Source organism: Herpailurus yagouaroundi, unplaced genomic scaffold, assembly GCF_014898765.1.
Source record: "Herpailurus yagouaroundi ecotype Mexico unplaced genomic scaffold, PumYag 197, whole genome shotgun sequence".
NCBI lineage: Eukaryota > Metazoa > Chordata > Mammalia > Carnivora > Felidae > Herpailurus > Herpailurus yagouaroundi.
The window spans coordinates 16,282,069-16,299,902 of NW_024412428.1; the positions used below are offsets into that span (position 1 = coordinate 16,282,069).

A 17,834-nucleotide genomic window follows, 5' to 3' on the forward strand; every position below is an offset into this window, starting at 1 on the left:
AGTTGCTGGGCTGAGTTCTTTCTCTAGGTTCTAGAGGAAAATCTGTTTGCCTCTTTCAGCCTTCGGAGCCTGCTGTTGGTTCACGGTCCTCTTCCATCATCTTCCAAGTCAGAAGTGGCAGGTTGACTTCTTTTCATATCACCTTATTCTGACTTCCTCTTCTGTCTCCCTCTTCCACCTTTAAAAAAAAATGTTTTGTTTTACTTTTTGAGAGAACGTGAGTGGGGGAGGGGCACGGAGAGAGGGTGACAGAGAATCTGAAACGTGCTCTGCGCCGACAGCAGCGAGCCTGATGTGGGGCTTGAACTCACTAACCGCGAGATCATGACATTGGCTGAAGTTGGGCACTCAACCTTCTGAGCCACCCAGGTGCCCCTCCGCCTTCCACTTTTAAGGACTTTGCAATTATGTAAACTCACTGGATTATATCTAGGATATCCTTATTTAAGATCAACTGATTGGCAAACTCAACTCCATCTGCAACCTTGGTTCTGGTTTTCAATGCAATGTAACATATGAGGTTTCAAGGAGTGGTACGTGGACGTCAAATAGGGCCATTGTTCTAGATTACTTTTTCCTTCAGCACTTTGAACATGTTACCCTCTTGTCTTTTCGTCTCTATTGTTTCTGATGATAAGTTAGGCATTAATCATATAGATGAGGTCCTATCTGTAAATGAATCATTTATTTCTTCTTTTATTGCCTTCAAGATTTTCACCTGGTTCTTGGATTTCAGTGATGTGGTTGTGATAAGTCTAGAGGTACATGTCTTGTTCTCATTCAACTCCGGATTTATTGAATTCCATGGAACCGTAAACTAATGTTTTTATCAACTTTGGAAAGTCTTAACCCATTATTCTTCAAGTATTTTTTCACTTTCTCCTCTTTTTGGATCTCCCATTACATCCATGTTGGCAAGCTTAATATTACCCTACAGATCTATGAAGTTCTGGTCATTTTTCTTCAATATCTTTCTTTGAGATCTGCAGATTGGATAATTTCACTTCTCCTCTCTTCTTCCAAACCAAATCTACCATTGAGACCCTCTAGCAAATTTTTCATTTTGATTATTGTAATTTGCAAATCCATAATTTCCATTCCCTGTTTTGTATTCTGGTAATCTCCTCCTTGAGAATCTCTATTCGTTTACTGTGACTTTGTGTTCCTTTAATTCTTTATACGTGATTTCTTTAATTCTTTGGACATGTCTAAAATGAGTGTTTGAAATCTTTTTGTCTGTGAAATCCAACATCTGAGGATATGAAAATATAGCTTGTGTTGATTTTTTCCCTTAATATTGGTCGCACTCTCCTGTTTCTTTTATTTTTTTTTAACTTATTGTTGAAAACTGGACATTTTTGACAATGTTGCAATTCTAGTAGCTTATCTTTTTTTCCCAAAGGCTCTTTGATGTTCTTCCTGAGTTTTGTTTTTTTCTTTTGTTTTCGCTTCTTGATTTACATGTTTCCTTTGATTTGTGTGTTTCTTTGGTTTCCATGCCCGTGCTAAATCTGTGAAATATGTCTTTATTGTGATGTGCAGCCACTAATATTATATCTTTTCAAGTTGTTTCTTAAAAAAACAAAAAAGCTGCTTTAGGAGTGCCTGGATAGCTCAGTCAGTATAGCATGCAACTCTTGATCTCTGGGTTGTAAGTTCAAGCCCCACATTGGATGGAGAGATTACTTTAGAACAATAAATTAAAATATCTACAACATACAGTCTTATTTTTAATTTTTGGCCTTGATTCTTAGGAGCCACTGTTGTTAGTATCTGTGTGACTTACTTGCCATCTAACAACTGGCCAGAGATTATGCTCAACCAATTCAAACCAGTAAGATGTCCTTCTTCTGTTGACAGACCTATATGTTGGTAGAAGAGATCATTAAAAATTCAAACCATTTTCAAGTCTTCCCTAGGTTTTACTTGGCTGGTTTGTGCTGGTATCCTGGGCACCTGCATGCAAAACCTGCCAGGAACTCCTTTCCCTAACCACAACTCAGGATCAATATGATGTTGGCTCTCCCTGCTCACCTACATCTGAAATCATCACTTCAACCAACTGTGTTTCTGGTCTTTCATCACTAATACGCAAAAATAAGTGGCCTTCCTTCAGCAATGGCAGTGAAACTATTATGTCTTATGGCCTGTCTCATTCTGGCATGCATTCTATGTAGACTAAACTGGGGGAATGAGACAAGCCTCAGGATGACACCTCAGATTCTGACTGTCTTTTCCTGAACATCAGCCATTTTTCATGGGTAAATGCTTTTTAGAACGGTGTATACTTTTGGTCAGTTTCCAGGGTTCTGAAATGATAATTTATGCCTATTCTCGGGGAACATGATTTGCCAATTTTCTCACTTGGCCACAGTCATCAAAAAATTTGTAAACATTTTAATTACACAATTAACATAATTGAACACATAATAAGATTGCAGGGAATAAAAATATATAATCTTGTAAAGAGATGCATATAAATCATTTGATAATTGATATCAGTGATAATAACTATCACTCTTTTATGACTTCAAAAATGACTCCAAACAAATTAGCAACATGAAACTCCTTGCCTGATACATATGGAAAACCTTCAAAAAAAAATTAAGTGTAATCACTATGACAGGATCACTTTAAACTTATTCTGAAAACCTTGGCTAATAGAAATGAAATAAGAAGGGATAAAAAGTTTAAAATTTTGAGGGGGAAAGAATAAACTGTTCTTATCTCAAGAGAGTGTGACTCCCTACAAAGAAAATCCAACAGACTTGGGAAAAAAGTCCTTAGAACTTGTAACAGATTTTCGGATACACGTTTGCTAGATATGAGGTTGCCAGTTTGTTATTGATATAGATATAGATCTCTTGGATTCCCGTATTAACAAAAATTCTTCTAATAGGTAAATCTTTTAGGTTTAAAAGCAAAAGTTTAGGGGCGCCTGGGTGGCCCAGTCTGTTAAGTGTCCAACTTTGACTCAGGTCATGATCTCGCGGTTTGTGAGTTCGAGCCCCGCGTTGGGCTCTGAGCGGACAGCTCAGAGCCTGGAGCCTGCTTCGGATTCTGTGTCTCCCTCTCTCTCTGCCCCTCCCCTGCTCACGCTCTGTCTCTCTCTCTCTCTCAAAATTAAATAAACAAACAAACAAACAAAAGCAAAACTTTAATACCTTTAGGACAAACATTATGAGATGATCTCCATGACAGTAGGTTAGGGAAGTTTCTCTTGTCTCAAATTTTAAAAGCACAGATCGCAAAGGAAAAATATCTACATTATAATGGAAGACAAAGGCATTATAACCCATGTTTTTCAATGGTATACGCTGATGCAGAACTGATGTAAATCAATATTACCTTTCCTTCTTCATTTAATTATATCTTTAAATGTAGGTTTCTCTCTAGTCTCCATAAAAAAAGAGTAATCAAAGCAAAAGTCATTGTATGGTCACCTACCAAACTGGTACTCATTGTTTACTTTCAATTCTAAATAGAAAAAAAGAAAGAAATGAAAAGAAATAATAAGGACAAAAATAGAGATACTTTGAAAATACTGAAACATTCAAAAACCTAACAACAGTGTCAAGGATTCCTTAAGGTCCACAGATCTTGGTCACAAAATACAAAGTTGTTTGGGATTTTTTACTAATTGTATTTAAAATTTTTCTTTAAAAATTCACACCAAGCATCAAAAAATTAATCACTACTGTAACTTTTAATGTATTTCAAAAAAAAAAACTTCTATGGGAAATGTCACTTTTGGTATTTTTACAGAATAGATTATAAATGCAAAGTTTCTAGTGTGTTTAAAATAGTTTAGAACTTATTTTTGTTCTCAAAATAATACTAGGTAATATAAACTTGCCCAAGAAAAATTCTATTCTATACTAATATATTTTTGACAAATTGATCTATTCCTTAAATATCATAGAGAAAATGAGGCAGTTGTCTATAATAAGAAAATAAAGCTTTCTTCTAAAACTCAGCATACATGACACAGGCAGACTAAAAATGTATCCCCAGCTTTTGCTCTGTAACTGAAAAGAGTAATTGAGAGAAAATACTGCATACAAACCAATTATACACTTTCCTAAGATACATTTTTAAAAAGCTAAGACCCATCTGTCCTAACATCTGCAAAATTCTTATAATTAAAAGGGAAGGAAATAAACATAGTGGAAATTATTCAAAGATGTTTTTACACTTCACTAAATTTTTATGCTTTAAGTTTGACTATAAGGAGGAGTCTAGAAGAATTATACTTTGTTAAAATTGAAATTTTAAAATTTTGTGATCAAAATTGTGAACACCTGATTTTTATCCTGTCTACAATAACTTTGGGATTTTCTCTGTTGCTTATTATAAACTTAATTGTATAATTTTTCATTTCTCTGTGGACCTGAGAAGTCAAACACGGTTGAAATCAGGCAATGTTAGGTCTCTTACTACTGAACTGCCAAATGGAGCTATTTCGTTGATTTAATGAATCATTAATTTATTCATTAATTGGAAATACATTTTCATTGACAAAAACAGATCTTTCATGTACTATTCTAGGTGCTGGTATGGCAGTGAAGAATACAGCAAGATACCCGCTTATGTAAAGTTTGCTTGATAGTTTTTTTAAAGTTCTACCTCAAGCACAGAAAGAGAAACTCAGACTCCAGAATCATGGCAAATGAAACACGGACAGCAATCTCTTCTTTCTGTCTTGTAGTGAAGAGGGAAATGATTCTCCTCCTAAGGTATTTTAAGCCATTTAATGAGGTGGGATAGATGGCAGAAGGTGAAGTCATATCTTCACTATCATTGGCGTTAAAAGACTAAGAAACAGGCCAGGGATTTTTGCCCGATTCTGAAACATGAGATGGAGATCCATGTGTATATAGTTGTGGATCCTGCATAACATTGTTTCATTTTAAGTTTTAGATAAAAGATGCTTATGCGGTTTTTTTAAAATGTTTTAATGTTTATTTATTTTTGAGAGAGAGAGAGAGCATGATGGGGGGAGGGGCAGAGAGAGGGAGACAGAATCAGAGCCAGGCTCCAGGCTCTGAGCTGTCAAGCACAGAGCCTGACATGGGACTTGAACCGATGCACGGTGAGATCATAACCCTAGCCGAAGTCGGATGCTTAACTGACTGAGCCACCCAGGCGCCCCTGCTTATGCAGTTTTCATATGCGCAGGGCCATGTTCTAGGCACACGCAGAATATTCACCCATTTAATCCTCCTACAAACACCATAAAGTAAGTACAATTATTATCACAGTTTTACATATGAAAAAAACTCCTGCACAGAGAGAAGTTAAATACTTGGGCTGAGGTCACATAGCTAGAATGTGACAGAGCCAGGATTTGAGTCTAAACAGTAAAAGTTTAGAACCCACGTTCCTGACCACTACAAAAGCTGCCTTTCACATATTTAAGGAGCTCTGTTTCCTAGGATCTCAAGTGGATTTCATGGGAAATGCCGACAGCGCTCTTCTTTAGTTACTAGAAAAGAGCGAGTGGTTCTAATACTGTACTTTAAAATATGCTAAACTGGTAAAGAGAAACAATCTCGAGCAAAACTAATTCTGCAACCTTACATCCTACCTGAAACAGAGTGCGTGTGATTCTTTCTTCTCCAAGCCACGGGAATATGTGTTTAATAGTTTCCTGAGCTTTAACCGGCCTGAACAGCTGTCTAAAACACATTATTTACTTTCAGAAAAGGCAGATTGGGAACTTCTGCAAATACGTCCTTAAAAGTAACAAAAAAACTGACAAAAAAGATTGTCGAAATCAACTCTTGGGAACTCTGAACATTGACCAATGACTTGCAACAATCTCAAAAGCGTTCATTGGAGAAAAATCGCTGAACCCAGGTGAGAACAGCAGAGTTAATGACATTGGAGTCTGACCTAGTCCCATCTCCATGCCCACACCCATCAGGATGGTGATTAGCAAAAATCTGGACGATAACAAATGTGAGAATTTGTGGAGATTGGAACCCACATCATTGCTGGGGGAGGTGGGAATATAAAATGGGGCACCCACTGTGAAAAACAGGTTGGCAATTCTTCAATAAGATAAACAGAATTATCATAAGATCCAGCAATTCCACTGCTAGGTATGTACCTAAAGGAATTGAAAACAGGGACTCAAACAGATACTTGCATGTTCACGTTCATAGCAGCATTATTGACAGTAGCCCAGAAGTGGAAACAACCCCAGTCCCTCAGATGAAATGGATAAACTAAATGTAATATATACAGACAATGGAATATTATTCCACCATAAAAAAAGGAATAAGTTCTCTTTTTTAAAGAAAAAGTTTAGTTACTTATTTTGAGAGACAGATAGAGACAACTTGTGGAGGATCTGCAGAGATAACGGGACAGAAAGAATCCCAAGCAGGGAGTCCACACGGGGCTCGATCCCATCACCCTGGGATCATGACCTGAGCTGAAATCAAGAGTCGATGTTCAACCAACTGAGCCACCCAGGCGCCCCCCAAAAAAGTAACACGTGTTATCACATGAAAGAGCCTTAAAGACATTGTGTTAAGTGAAATAAGCCAGACATAAAAGTATGAATAATGTATGACTCCACTTATACATGATACCTAGAATAGGCAGATTCATAGAGACAGAACAAAGACTAGAGGTCAGGAGGGGTCCAGGGGAGGGAGGGTGGAGAATTACTGCTTAATGTGTACAGACTTTCCATTTGGGGTAATGAAAATGTTTGGATAGAGTAGCGATGATTATACAACACGGTGAATATAACCAATGCCGCATATTCATAAACTTAAAAATGGCTAAAATGGTAAACTTTATGTTTCTATTTTACTACAATTTAAAAAAAAATACAAAAAGCCCCACCCTCAGGTCTTCTGAGCTTTTCCAGCATCATTCACTCAGTAATGTTTAAAAGCTCTTCTTTCTTTCTTTCTTTCTTTCTTTCTTTCTTTCTTTCTTTCTTTCTTCTTTCTTTCTTAAATAACTATGGATGCCCTTTGAAGTTATTTACATTTATTTGACCTTTGGAGAAGATAAGATCATAAAGTCTCCATTTTTTATAACCTTTCTCGTACTTAAAATTTATGACAAATATTGCCCTTTCTCTGCCATTCAAAACCAGCACAAAGCGTTTTAATCTCCTCTAAAATATCCTGTATTTTCAATCTTTTTCTTATATAAGAACTTTTCTTGGTCTGTGTTTGAACTTTTCCTAGTTTCTCTCAGGTTGGAGACAAACTAGAAAATGTGCTGCAGGGAGAATGTGACAACCACTAAATATACTGCGGGAGCTAAATTTCTGCTGTATGGAAATCTGACATCCTTCTAATTAAGAAAATATATAAAGTATGTATATGTTTTCCTTTTTTGTCTTTTACTTATAATTTCTAATTCTCAATTTGTTCTTTGTTTCCTATTTCCAGTGCACATTTATTCTCGTTACTGCACAGAATTAGTCTCTCTAAAATTCCATTCTGTAGCATTCTAGTTATTTCTCTAAAGTGTCTTTTAATTTTTAATTCCATCTGGCTAAGTGCTGGTCACCTCCTCAGTGTCTGCCAGGGACTTAATGAAAATGCTCACTAATCCATCTCATAGGTCAGACTTGTCATTTACCTCTCAGGACTCTGGGAGAAATTAATGAGATCATCGTTCCAGTGCTCTTTGAAGACTTGCATTTTAGAAGAGCTATGCCAGAAGTCTCCAACAACTTATACTAAGAAATTCTTCATTGAAAGGTGAATTTTGTGATTTTTAGTAAATGTTAAGAGCATTAGGTATACCCAGCTGTTGGAAACTTGAAACATAATACTTGAAGCCAAAAACACTCTTACTGATATAACTACAGATAACATAGGGGCTGGCGAGGAATGTAAATAAAATTATTTAAATCATATAAATAATTCTCCCAAAAGTTTGTATTAACACTTATCATATCTTAGGATAAACAAGATGATACTGAATAATAATACTCAGATCAATATTAATTCATTGCCTAAGTATTTAAACATAATACTGTGTAAACATTCTTAGAATGTTTTGCAAACACATATGAAGAAGAGAAAATTATACGTGGTTGGGGAGCCTGGGTGGCTCAGTAGGTCAAGCATCCAATTTCAGCTCAGGTCATGATCTCTCGGTTTGTGAGTTCGAGCCCCAAGTCGGACTCTGTGCTGACACCTCAGAGCCTGCAGCCTGCTTTGGATTCTGTGTCTCCCTCTTTCCTGCCTCTCCCTTTCTCACTCTCTCTCTCTCTCTCTCTCTCTCAAAAATAAACATTAAAAATTTTTTTAAAGAAAATTATACATTGTTTTTAACACAGTTTCATCAACATCTTGCCATCTTGCCTTTGATTCTATGCCTGAGTATGTATTTTTAACGATGCTGAATAAATACTACATTCTGAATAGTGTGTGCTAATTTTAAAGGCTTTTTCTCGTTGCATCATACGATATAAAAATATTGAACTAAAAGATAAACATGAGATGACATTAACCAGAGTTCTACCACTGTTAATATTTTTATGTCATTCGGGGCACCTGGGTGGCTCAGTCCCTTGAGCGTCTGACTTTGGCTCAGGTCATGATCTTGCAGTTCCAGAGTTCGGGCCCCACCTCCGGCTGTGTGCTGACAGTTCTGGTGGAGCCTGGAGCCTGCTTCTGATTCTGTCTTCATCTCTCTGCCCCTCCCTCGCTTGCACTCTCTCTTTCTCTCAAAAATAAACATTAAAAAAATATTTTTATATCATCCAATAAAAAGCATTTTTATATGGTACAAAATTTTCTATTTGAACATAAGTGTCTATTTTAACGACTTCATTACGTAAGAATAAATGCTCATTAGGCAAAAACTGGTAATGAAAATAGGCAGAAAAAAATATTAGAAATCATCACGAATCCCACCACGCAGGGACATTCTTGCTAATATTTCGGGTTAGAGTTTCTTCATTTCTTCCTAGATGCAAATATGTGTATGTCTGCGTGTAGGATTACAAATACACAGATACAGGCATAGGCTACGGACTGGACTTTGTCGCTTCCCCGAAGTCACACGCTGCTCCCTCATCCTCTGTGTCATAATAGTAGGAGGTGGCAGCGACGGGAGGTGATTGGGTCACAAAAGCAGAGCCTCGGGATCAGCGCCTTTATAAAAGCGACCTCAGAGGGTCCCTCAGCCCTTGTACCGAGCGAGGGCACAGCGACAAGACCCTCAGAAGGAAGCCGGCCCTCACCAGGCACCGGATCTGCAGCATCTCGGTGGCCTTGACGGTGGACTTCCCAGCCTCCAGAGCCGTGAGAAACTAACTTTTGTTGTTCGTAAGTCACCCAGACTGTGGTGGTGCTTTTGTTACAGCAGCCCAAATGGACTAATACAACATCGCTTTACATAGAGTTATGAAGATAAACACACAGTATTTTATAATCAAGTTTCCATATCAATAATTAAATACAGTCTGGAGGCTTAAAGCCTGCAAAATATTCCAATACAGGAAAGACCATGCATAAAATAGAAAGGACCTAAGTTCTGATGTCAGAATGCCTGAATTGTCTCATTACCCTCTACTGACAGTGTGTCCTGTGTAGTTTTTTGTAAAACCTTATCTGCAAAATGGCAGACAAGATAAAATTATAACACAATGTGTGGTTACATCGCAAGGATGAAATGTAATAATGCATGTATAAAACCTTGAAAGGTGCCATATAGTAAACACTGCATAGTGCTTGCTTCTTTTCATCATTATGATGGTTAAAGAAGCTAAGCTCTATTTGTTAACCATTTGTTCCCGATTTTCCATTACTGTCAATCATCCTGTGACGATTACCTTCATGCTATATATTTGCACAATTTTATCCTTACAATAAGACTGGGAAAAAAAAACTCCTCAGTTAGAGGGAAGCTACCTTTTAGGATCTTCTGATAACTTTCCAAGTAGTACTCTGAAAACATTTTAATTTTCCCTCCCACAAAATGTGTACCAGAATGGCTGTTGTACCTCTCGCCAACACTAGGTGTTACATTCTTAATATACGTTAATTTGGAAAAAAAAATTAAAGATAAATTAAATAGCAAATGTTACTATTTTTACAAATATTTTTACAAATGGATATTTTATAAATATCTATTTATTAAGTTTCTTTTTTTTGGAAACTGCCTTCACAGTTTTGTCTGAAGATTATTTTCCTGTCATGATCACTTTTTCTTATTTATCTCATAAATGCATTCACAAAACACTGGCCAAAATAATTTCCTAATGTTTTTGTCTTTACTGTTCACATTGGCTTATTCTTCTTCGTCAATTTTAGAATCTTCCTTTCTAGTAAGAGAAAGAATCTTGGGGCGCCTGGGTGGCGCAGTCGGTTAAGCGTCCGGCTTCAGCCAGGTCACGATCTCGCGGTCCGTGAGTTCGAGCCCCGCGTCAGGCTCTGGGCTGATGGCTCAGAGCCTGGAGCCTGTTTCCGATTCTATGTCTCCCTCTCTCTGCCCCTCCCCTGTTCATGCTCTGTCTCTCTCTGTCCCAAAAATAAATAAACGTTGAAAAAAAATTAAAAAAAAAAAAGAGAAAGAATCTGTTCTCTAGGTTCTGAAATTTCTTTCCACTTTGTACAATTTTTTCAAAAATGTAAATGAATAAAATTCGTATTGTCATAAACTTCTTGCACATGTTTTAAGATTGTATTTTCCTTTTTTTTTTTTAACTTGAAATTGGTTCTTATTTTGTACTGAATGTTTAATTCAGTAATTTGATCATCACTGGTGTCATTTCTACTTTTGCTTCTTGCAATATTAATTTCAATTCTGCTACTGAATTCATAATATCCTTACTATCCTAACTTTCTAATTGCCTTCTTATATCAACTAATTCTCTTCTTATATATTTCAATTCTTATTTCAAAAAGAGTACAATTTTTCTGAATTTTTATTTTGCAGAGAATTACTTTTGGAAGAAATGTTTTCTTCTGGGTCTTGAATTTACTGTTTTCTCTTTCAAAAAACATGCATGCAATTCTTATGTCTTTGAAGATCAAAGGAGGGATTGAATATAACAAGTGTGTGATGATAGTAAGATTTAGCATTTATTAAGTACATATTAAATGCAGTGTTGTTACGTGTATTATCTTATTTTCCTGCAGCTCCTCAAGGTAGGTATTACTATCATCATTTTACAGATAATGAGATTGTATCTTATGTTAAGTAACTTGTTTATTGTTACGCACACATCTATTAAGAAGGAAAATTGGGGGTGCTTGGGTGGTTCGGTCAATTAAATGTCTGACTCTTGATTTTGGCTCAGGTCATGATCTCACGGTTGGTTTGTGGGATCGAGTTCTGTGTCGGGCTCCATGCTGACAGTGTGGAGCCTGCTTGAGATTCTCTCCCTCTCTCCCTCCCTCCCTCTCTTTCTGGCCCTCCCCTGCGTGCGCGCTCTCTCTCTCTCTCTCTCTCTCCCCCTCCCTCTCTCTCTCTCAAAATAAATAAACTTCAAAAAAACAAGAAGAAAAATTGTAATTTATTCAGATGTCAAATATCTCTTGTTCCCAACACAATGCGCTATTTAATTAATGACTTTTTTTGGTCTCATTTAGTCTGAAGGAGTTAACATTGAAATACAGGTTATTAGCAAAGACTTACAGAAATTTATCATCTATGGGAAGAAATGATCCTAACTGAACAACTGTGATAAAGAATCGAAGTGTGCTCTTTCAATACTAAGCTCTATGTAATTAAAATGGCGAGGCTACTCCAGCTGGTTATTAGAACTTGAGTTCAGACATGTTGTGTTTAGGGACACAGAGAAAGCCATTCTTGCCACAGCATAGTGTTTATTTTGGGGAAAGTGTCTAGGTAGGATCACATTGTTTCTAAACCAGTAAACGAGACCACTAGAACCACACGTCTGACTCTAGAATAACTTTGGATATCTTGAATGCTTGAATAGCAGACTTCATTCTGTTGAAAATCTGGACACCAATAACTTTTTTTCAACAAATAAATAGTATTAAAAATAGTATTGAGAAAAGGGTATTGCAAATCCCGTCACAGAATCATCTGTTTAAACATGTGCATGAAGATACCAAAATGAATAATGCTACACCGCCTCTTCCTTGTGGCTCAGCAAATCACAATCTGGTGGAAAACACCCTGCAGACACAAATCATTTCAATAGTCATAAATATTGAGCACATGCACAGATAGGCTTACAAACGGTGGTGTGTATCCAAATAGTTACAGTGCATTGAGGAACATCCTATTATAGAGTCATAAACACTGAGTTACAAGTATCGAGCACAAATAAAGTAGCTAATCTTATCTATGTGAAGAACGGTGAAAACCTCATCTGAGTGTTGATTTGTGATAATTAATAGGATTCTATCAGCTAGTGAGAAAGGGGAAAAGTAAATGTCCTCTTTTTAAGTTTTTTTTTTTTCATTATTTTCTACCTTCATTTCTAAGAATTCTTCGTGTTTGATATGGTGAAGTTTTCAACAGCTTGAAGTCACATTTCGAGAGCAGGAATTATCCCTGGAGAGCAGAGAGCACATTGGGTCATAATGGCCATAGAGGGATATTGGACTCCTTCCAGCATTTCAGATCACAAGGTGGTTTTTTTTTTTTCCAGTGTTTTTTTAATACCCCAAACTTTTCTTATAAATGTTTGCACTTAGATGAGGTTGGAGCTTAACTCAGATCTGCATTAGCTATGTGGTAGACTTAGGATCAGGGGATCAGACTCCTCTTAGTATTTTTAAAGCATGCTTCCAAAAGGGGAAAAGATCATTTATATTTAAAATAAAGCAATGTTCTTAGAAGCTGCCCTCCACTCCTTCACCTTCTCGTTTGAAAGCATATGGAACAAGAGACTGCCCAGATTCAGAGTAAATACTTCAAGGTGATTTAGGATCCTTTAAATACAGCCTAATCCCTTTTCACTCAACAGAAATGCAGAGCTGCTCTGAAGACCCCGGTAGGGCCCAGAGGTGCCCCAGTCAACAATACCATGAGAGTTCTCATGGCAACTTGTAAAGTAAGTGAGGGGACTTTTTATACCTGCTGCCTTTCCCTTAAAAAGTTTTTTCTTTGCTTATCCTTGGACCCTCTTATTCTGTGGCATCTATCCTGACGTCCTTCACTAAAAAAAGTATTTCCTCTCCGACAGGGGTCAATGCATCTCAATTTAACTGATGATAGTTAAGACTATGCTTTTCTGAAAAAGGCACCTATGCTGTAGTAAAACATTAGTTTACTGATGTGTAGCCTATGTTAAAGATTAGCCAAGCTCAGTTTCATTCATTTATTTCATTATTCGTTTCTGGTTACTTTGCCCTCGTGTCCATTTCTTTGTGCTTTGAAACATAGATAGCTTAACAATTGGCAAAAATAATGCAGTCTTTGATGATTTTTCACTGAAATTCAGTTGATTTATGAAGACATAATGGGAGGGTGCAAGCACTGTGAATAGTCCCATAGGTGTACAGATGGGAAAAGAACAATACCGTAAAACAGCGGAAAAGTAAGGATACTTATTTCCTGCTCTAAGAAAGGCAACCACATTAGACTGGAAACTTGTATAGTAAGTAAATTCTGCAGGGCTCTGAGATATAGTTTAGCAGATTTTTTTGTTCCCCCAAATTTGCTATTAAAATTGTATAAAGTGCTCCATCAATCTCTCTTTAACTCTTGAGGGCAGATTGTTAATTTCTCACAGTTACGTACAAATATTTATGACTTAACAATGAATACTTCAATGACCTTTGTTTTGCTTAAAATACTAGGTCTAATTTCATCCTTTCTAGTATATTCACTAGACTACATTTACTTTCTCTTTTCACTCAGATGATGAAATTGATTTATGAAATTTTGATTTAAAAAATAACTTAGAAATCATCTATTCTAATTCTTTCATTTTATAGATGAAAAAGTTGAGGCCCAGACAGGTTCCTTTTCCCTCTTTAAAATTTTACCTTTTAAAAAAGGTAGAAAACAAAACCATATTTTAAAAAATCATGTGATATATATAGATATATATATATATATTTCATTAATGAAATGTTTTTCTATCTTGTAGGCTTATTATTATTAAGCCAAGCCATGAGATTTACAGTAAGGAGAAAATGGATCATTCTGGAGATAGGAAGTCTATAGAGCAGGGAAGAAGGAGGCTATGAAGCAAGTGTGTTTCATAGTTAGAGCAGAGAATTAGAAAGCCCTTACGGTATAGTTGGAGGAGAAAGAGGAGAAAACAAGAAAGGGGAGGAATGGATAATAGTGAGTGTTCTTAAATCCCCTTCCCTCCTTCCTTACTTCAAGGCATAGGAAAATGAAAGTTAATAGGATACACACTCAGAAACGTGGGGGGGTGAGCCTCCTAAAGCTGCTGGCTTGCTATTCACTGAGCAGAGCACACCCCGGGAAAATTACAAACCCTGCCGAGTGTTGTACACTGGGTACACAACCGTATATGTGTATCAACAGTATAATGTGTATCATACTCACACACTAAGCCCTGGGTGGAAGGCTAGATATGGGCGAAAGAAATGTATACATGATTATTCTAACATATCCCCTTCTCCATTCTCCACAGCTTACCTATGTTGTACACGGAGGAGAGATGCTTTAGTGTCCAGTTGGGGAGGAAAAAGAGCCCTGGGTACAGAGTCATAAGGGGAAAAGAACTGCTCTTTCCAGCAAAGACAAGTTCATGCACATCTCTTTTTTTTTTTTTTTTTTTTTTTCTGCTCTGTCTCCATTTGGGTGGGCTTTCTCCAAAGAATCATAAAAAAATAAGCTATGTTTTAGAATCTCATTCTTCTTGAGGGAAGACCAGAAAACTCTCTCTCTACCTCTGGACTAATCTGCCTCAATGTAGCTGAGGAAATCTGGACTTCCTCAGCAGCTGGCGTTGTTCAAAATAGACCATCCTTGCTTTGGGTCATACGACTCAAGCCTCAGGTATGTGCTTCACTTCTCGATTCTGGATTGCCTGTCACCTACAACAAAGAAATCGATTTTATCTAGCCAAATTCATGAGAGTCCTATGTAAGGTTTTGTCAGTAAAGGTGAGTGTTTATGTAAAGCATTATTTTGCTCACTCTTATCCTGTGGAAATATTTATCTGAGTAACCTCACATGTAGAAGTGTATTATTGGGGAGAGAATTGGGATCCTTTCATCATTCCTATTGACACAATGAACTTCTTTGGTGCTGCTTAGAATTTTTCAGGGTGCGTTCTGCTCTCCAGAAACTAGGTTACAACACAAAATTTGTATCTATTTAAAGAGAGAGCCAAAGTTCCGGGCATGTTCTATTTAAAGATATCCTGGGGCACCTGGGTGGCTTAGTCGGTTAAGCATCTGACTATTGATTTTGGCTCAGATCATGATTTCACGGTTTGTGAGCTCAAGCCCCATGTTGGACTCTGTGCTGAGATTCTCTCTCTCCTTCTCTCTTTCTCTCTACCCCTACCTCACACTCTCTGTCTCAAAAATGAATAAACTTAAAAAAAATAAAGATATCCTGATGTAAAATTAGCCATGTCTGAAACAGTGTCCTGAAGAAAGAGGGAATGTATATGATTATATGTACAAATATCTTACTTAATTTTGTTAAAAGAATTGGTCCTTTTTTTTTTTTTCTTTTCAAAATGTTTCTAGGACTACACACGCTCACCTGCGATCATTCCTTCACAGTCTCAATATCTGGTGTCTTCTCTTCCTGACATTTCAATGTTGGAATGTCACAGCACTCAGCCTTCATTACTTTCTTCTTCCTTCTCGACACTCACTCCCTAAGTGGTCCCATCTAGAGCCATATCTTTAAATACCCACCTTATGTTAACTCTCAAATGTATATCTCCTGCCTTCCCTCTCTTCTGAATGTCATACCCGGATATCCAACTGCCTATTCATCATCTCCATTTGAATCTAAAAGGCATCTCAAAATTCACATGTTAAAAATAGAACTTTCAATCTCCACTCCCAGCAAATCTGCTTCTCATTCAGTCATCGCTAGCTCAGTAACTGGCAGTACTATTCACCTCATGGCTCAGGGGGAAAATAAATAAATAAATAAACAAACCAGTGGTATCATCCCTTTCTCATTCTCACACCTGCTGCCCAAAACACCAGCAACTCTGTTGACTCTAAGTTCAAAATACCGTATATCTGGAATCTAGTCATTCTCACCACTATAACGGTAGCCCAAGCCAACATCATCTCTCCCCTGATCTGTTGCAAAGGCCTCCTTATGGATGTTCTTGCTTTCACTCTTGCCTCCTGTGAGCTATTCTCCATGCAGTAGGCAGAAATATGCTCACGAATCAGAATGTATCAACTACATCCCTATTCTAAACCCTTCTAGTGGTTTCCTGTAAAATGAGGAAGAATACCAGTGTTTATGTCATGGTGTTGCTAAGAAGATTCAATAACATCTCCATAAAGCACTTTGTATAGTTTCTGACACATAGAAATAGTCAAGGGAAGTAGGTAATTATTATTAGTTAGTTTCTTTAGCACAAGATTTCCCTGTCTGCAGTCCATCATTCACAGGAAGACAAAACTGCCTACAAACTTCAGGGTGCTCGTAGGATCAATTCATCCCTTATGGCCTCAAACACATAGTCCTTCGATCTGACTTATATTTTCAGCTTCATTCCCTATTACTCATTTATTGATCAACTATTTATGTACCAGGAAGAGCACTTGGACCTGAAGATACAAAGGTCAATGCTCCCAAGTCCTAAACATTCTGTTTCTGCCATGCTGAATGGTGGGAGATGGGCCTTGGGGAAACAGTTGCAAGAGGAAATCGATTATTTCCTGGCCTGAGTTTTTAAAAATCTAGCGTCTGAGAGAAAACTGACTATTGCAGCAAAATTGACTGTTGAGAGAACTGTTACCTAGAGAGAAATTTCCGCATAGGAGACCAACAAATAAAATGAGTCAACTCGTATCAGAAGCCAAGTGTTCCCCATTCAGGGCACTTATTTCCTTTCCCATTGCTTTACCTGTCATACTCTTGGAATTTCTTCAAGGCTATCCTTAAAGTCACTGTTCAGTGAAGCCTTCTGTGACACCCCCATGTATATAGACACGTGGTTGCTCTATTCTGGTGCAACCACATAAACGAGTTCATGGGAGCTCCTCGTTTGGAGATATGAATAATTCTGCACGGCTGTATCTTTTACTGGCATATGGCCTGCTAAAGGAAGGTGCAATCTTTTCTGGAAAAAAGCTATCAAATCTTTATGGTAACATAACTGGCATAAACATTGCGTAAGTTTAAGGGGTACAGTATGTTTACTCAGTTTATATTTATATATTACAAAATGATTAACACCATAGTGTTAGTAGCACCTTCATCCTGCCACATGATTATCATTTCTATTTGTGGTTAAAATATTTAAGATTTATTCTCTTAGCAATTTTAAGGACATAATATAGTATTATCAGCTATAATAACCATGCTCTACATTAAATCTTGATACTCTTATAACTCAAAGTTTGTAGCCTTTCGCCATTTTCTCCCCATTTCCTTCATCCCTCAACTCTTTGGAACAATCACTCTACTCTGTTTCCCCAAGTTTGTCTCTTTTAGATCCCATATATAAATGATACCATATAGTATCTATGTTTCTCTGTCTGGCTTATCTCACTTAGCATCATGCCCTCAGGGTTCACCCAACTTGGGGCAAACAGCAGGACTTCCTTCTTTCTCGTGGCTGAATAATATCCCATTGTGTATATCTTCTATATATCTTCTTTACTCATTCATCCATTGATGGACATGGGTGGTTTTGGTTTCTTGGTTATTGGAATGACACTAGTGCAACTTTGTTTCCGTTT

At 37.2% G+C, this 17,834-nt stretch overlaps 1 long non-coding RNA gene across 3 annotated transcripts; it reads left to right on the forward strand.

Moving 5' to 3' along the window:
• Positions 1 to 9,114: 9,114 nt before the first annotated feature.
• Positions 9,115 to 14,942, forward strand: LOC121012873 (uncharacterized). Of its 3 annotated transcripts, XR_005782370.1 has the most exons (5): positions 9,115 to 9,311; positions 12,448 to 12,593; positions 12,932 to 13,018; positions 14,060 to 14,259; positions 14,576 to 14,942. It is a non-coding gene; the product is annotated as an uncharacterized LOC121012873 (long non-coding RNA). The 3 variants fall into 3 exon arrangements; XR_005782371.1 differs by lacking the exon at positions 14,060 to 14,259; XR_005782372.1 differs by lacking the exon at positions 14,576 to 14,942 and having other exon boundaries at positions 9,115 to 9,287; positions 14,060 to 14,524.
• Positions 14,943 to 17,834: the final 2,892 nt, after the last annotated feature.